The sequence below is a fragment of the Mustela nigripes genome, unplaced genomic scaffold (genome assembly GCF_022355385.1).
Source record: "Mustela nigripes isolate SB6536 unplaced genomic scaffold, MUSNIG.SB6536 HiC_scaffold_2496, whole genome shotgun sequence".
Lineage (NCBI taxonomy): Eukaryota > Metazoa > Chordata > Mammalia > Carnivora > Mustelidae > Mustela > Mustela nigripes.
The window spans coordinates 1-4,611 of record NW_026741902.1 but is presented as its reverse complement, the minus strand read 5'-3'; the positions used below and the strand labels follow the sequence as shown (position 1 = coordinate 4,611).

At 44.8% G+C, this 4,611-nt stretch overlaps 1 long non-coding RNA gene across 1 annotated transcript; it reads left to right on the top strand.

The window, feature by feature from the left end:
* Nucleotides 1–2,304: 2,304 nt before the first annotated feature.
* On the top strand, nt 2,305–4,611 carry LOC132008963 (uncharacterized). Its single transcript, XR_009401762.1, has 2 exons — nt 2,305–2,548; nt 3,923–4,611. It is a non-coding gene; the product is annotated as an uncharacterized LOC132008963 (long non-coding RNA).

Below are 4,611 nucleotides of genomic sequence, written 5' to 3'. Positions count from 1 at the left end.
GGGAATGTCATGGTCAAATGATGATTCATTTCTCTTTTTTTTCTCCGTGAGACTCTGACAGCTCAAACCACAGATCGCACGCGCACCCTTCAGGCTGCAGCTTTGCTGTAATAGCCCAGGACTGGGCTGCCCCTCCCAATGCTGTGATCTCCCAGAAATAGCAGGAGCAGTCCTTAGAAAGGGATGGGACACAGCAAGACAATGGCTTACAGTGAGTCTTGCATTCGAGTCACTCCAAATGGGAAACTGGTCACTTTTTTAAAAAACGTGAGTACAGGGATGCCTGGGTGGCTCACTTGGTTAAGCAGCTGCCTTAGGCTCAGGTCATGATACCAGCGTCCTCGGATCGAGTCCCACATCGGGCTCCTTGCTCAGCAGGGAGCCTGCTTCTCCCTCTGCCTCTGCCTACCATTCTGTCTGCCTGTGCTCGCTCTCCACCTCCTTGATAAATAAATAAATAAATAAAATCTTTAAAACCTGAGTACAGAATCTGAAACAATACATTCCCTAGCAGTGGTCCTGGCAAGGCCTTGTTGAGGAAAACGTTCCCAGTCAATATCCAGAGACTATGACAGGTAGGATGAGAGCTGGAATCTTATTTGGAGAATCAGAATAAATTGCCAGGGGAGCAACTATGAAAGTGCATTCTATGCCCTGTTGTGGTCATTTGGATCTAGGGAATGAAAGCCTCATTATTTGGTCTTTGTTTGTTACTCTTATTTTGAAAATTCTCAAGCATACACCAAAGTGTATAGAGCAAAAGGATCCCGGCCCTTCCAAGTACTTATCACTCTGCTTCCCCAACTGTTTCATAGGCCCTCCTCCTTCTACTGCCCCCAAAGTGCCTGTATTTTTGTTTTTGGGGAAGAGGGGAGGTCTGGAATATATTTTAAAGTAAATCCCAAACATCACATAATTCCCTGCTCCCCAAATACCTTGGTTTACACATCAAAGAAGGAGGAGGAAGAGGTGGAGGAGGGGAAGACTGAGAAGGAGGAGGGATGAAGAAGAGAGATTTCCACACAGGCCCACTATGCCAGAATCAATAGGTCTAATAAGCTATTCCGATTGGCTCTGAGAGGCATGACTTTTAGCCTCTCAGACTTTTAGGGCCACAGTGCTAATAAGCAACAACGGCAAATTCAGGCAGCATAAACAGCAAGTCCCACACTCATCACCAAGGCACCGAGTGGGGGGGGGCAAGGGTGCCAGACCGACGGAACAAAGTTGTCTGGGAACCCCACCTGCCCTAGAAGTCCAGATGAGCGAGTAGTTGAACTGTTTTTTACCTTCATTGTCATTCCTTTCTGAAATTATTGCCGGCCTTTGGTAATGACATGAACCTGAGCTTGTGCAGCGTGGGGTACTGATTTTGGGGTTGCTGAAGAGAGTAGGTGCCAACAAAGAATGAAAATCCCTGCTGCCTGTTCTCCTTCCGAGAGTCAGGAGGGAACAGTCAAAACCCCATACAGTGCACTGCCACTTGGTGCCCTGGCTGTGGCAGTGGCGTGGCCCACCAAAGCCAGGAGCAACAGGCAAGACCCAGACCCCAAATGCTAATGGAACACCCTGGGGAGGATGAAGGAAAGGCAGAGAGTCAGCGGAAACCTTCCCAAAGGACTTTTCCCTCAGTTTCATCTGGGAGCTGACATTCAGCTGGTACACACCCCTTCAGCCACACAAAGTTTGGTGACTAGCCTCTGGCCAGAACCTGCTGTGTGTCTCTCTACCCTGAACCCTTCCCAAGATCCCTACCATGGCTTCGCGATCCAGGCACTGGGCGTGTAACACTTGACTCTGCAGGGGTCCCCGGGCCAGCTTTTGGTTAGTTAGTTGTCCGCGCTGTTAAAGATTTGACTACTGTTACATGTTTGACTCTCATCTTTGGTGATGGTACCTATTTCATAGGAAATAGAAGCTGGAATCCAGGAAACAGGCTGGAAGATGAAATTAAAAAGTGGATACAAAGCTTCTAACAGAGCCAGACACAATCGGTGATCAACTATATCCCAGTCTCTCCCCTCTTCTCTGATCTGTACTTTCCTTAATGAGGAATGAAACTTTAAGTTGACTTTTTTTTATCTTCAAGTCTCTCTCTCTCAATTCCCTAACTTGCCTCTCTTGCCTTCGTTTCATCCTAGAGCTTGTGCCCACGACTTCTTTTCTAAGTAAATATTAACCCCCTTTGACTCTGAATCTCTGGAAAATTCTCAGTTCCCTATTTTTGCTGGCACTGTGACAGGTCCCCATTTCTCTTTCCCACTCCTCTCTATTTATAGTTTTCACATTTTTTTTTTTTGGCAGGTTGGCTACAGAACACTCAAAAATTGCAAAGAGAAATATTGTGTTCTGGAAATTCGTCCGAGCATTTTTTTCCAATATCGTCCTTATGCTCTTCTGATCCTCTCTTGAACTGTTGGACTAAAGCAGCTGACGCTTCCACCAGCAACCAGAGTCATCCTGTCCACTACTGTGGGAACAGAGGGTTTCCATTTGGAACTGGAGACTGAGCCTCAAGTCTGGTGTCCCTTTGGTGCCAGGATAGCAGGTATGTGATGGGTGGGACATGGAGAACAAGCATCATGGTAGAGGTCTCCATTCGACCAGGAAATCTCACAATGAGCCAACAGGTCCATTTCAACATCTTCTGTATTTTCCTTATAACCTGTTTCATTCCAGAGTGGATTTGAGGTCATGTAGTTTGATTCTTAAATGTTTCCCTTTCCAACCGGAAACAGACTCATCCTACGGGCTCCCAAATTCTGCCTCATATTCCTAATCAGTTAGTACCCCAAATTGGGTATGATAGTGCCAGAACATTCTTCCATGTGTATTTTATAACAGACTGATATTTTATTAGTTTTTTTTCAAACTAATAAGAATGATAAGGGTAACTTTTCTTTCTTTTAAAGCATAGGCAAAATCATGAAAGACATTGAAATGAACCTAAAAGATTATAGTGTCTTCCAAGGGAAAACAGGTGATGTCTCATGTACCCTTCTGGGCTGACCAATTCTATGGGATATTCTGTGCCTTTCTTGTCTTTGAGCTATTTTGCAACTCTATAGAGTGTACATAATTGATGTAGATGCAGATGATCTTGTCTAGCTATATGTAAATGAATTTTGTCCACTGGAAGTACAGTTGAACCCCTTTCCTTTGGTAGAAGGCAGTTTTGCATCCATTTGCATTCTATTTGCATATCTATTTGCATCTATCAAAGCAAATTCGTTTAAGTATTACTGATTGTATATGTGTCTGCCTGGAGATTTTTGCTTGAAATGGTGGTAACATCTTAGTGGTTCCCGAGCTAATGAATGAATTAAACAAAATCCCTTCAGGCATTCATCTCATATTTGTAAAATGGTCCTTATTTAATCTTTTCGAGAAAATGATACACTAGCAAACCATGACAAGATTCTGGTAAATGAAAAGTGCAATGAAATCAATTTGGAATGAATTTTAGAATTACCTTCAATGTAGCCCACGCTATGCCAGAGGCAGAGAATGAATGAATCTCAAAGACATGGCTTCTGGCCCCCAGAAGTTACAATAATCTGTGTCAACATTGGCATGCCTGAGAAATGCATGTGACATTCCCATGAGGGTTTCCCCGGGGGTTCAGTTAACCTTTCTCTTCCAAGCTAACCTCTCTTGATCGCCGATTGTGTCTGGCTCTGTTAGAAGCTTTGTAGTGATATCAACTGTGCCCTTGGTTTCAGCTCCCATTCCCTAGCCAACATCTCTCCCACTGATACATGACCATCTGTTTCTTTCCTACCCACCAGGCCCGTGTAACTGACTACCTACTCATGCTATTTCACTGATGTCCCACCTGTGCCTCAAAACCCAGCATGTTCAAAACTTGATTCATCATCATTTGTGAAACAATGGCTTATCCTCTTTTGTTTTGTTTCTTTAGAAAGGATTCTACCAATGCCAGCGGCATGCACCAGAAACCAGGAAGGAATCATACAGCTGAGCCAACCTGCTGTACTTTAAAACACTTGACCACAATTCTCCAGTGGATACTCAACTCTGGCTTCAAACTCCCTTGTCTCTCCGGTGAGTTTGCTTTCCCTCTAATGGATGACCATTTCACACCTTCAAGACTTGCCTCAACAATCCCTACCCCCACCTCTTCTGAACTATGTCACCTCACTCCCAGCTCCTGTCCTAGGGATGAGGGAGCAGAAGGCAAGCTTAGGACAAAGCAGAAACTGGCACCCTACACCCTCTCCCCATGCCATATGTGTAATATTCCTCATGTGCTCCTGGCTGCCCTAAAGGAAAAACGATGCTTAAGTGATAGAGATCCCAGTCCTGCAGGACAGGAGTCTCCCTCCATCTACGAATGTCCTAGCGACTTACAAGGAAGGAAGAAGCTTTCTCATCAATTGCCTGACTTCCAGACACCCATACCTCAGTTTCTGGAAGCCCTAACATCACCCTCCCCTCCATAAAATTGAGGGAGGCTAAGGGGGAGGTAAGTGTAATAAAACTGAATTTCTTCTAAGCCCAAAGCCCACTGACAAGGATGTGTGATAGGAGGAATGTAACATATCTCCAGGAAACTCCCGACTGTCTTCATGCTTTCCCTCATTAGAGGCA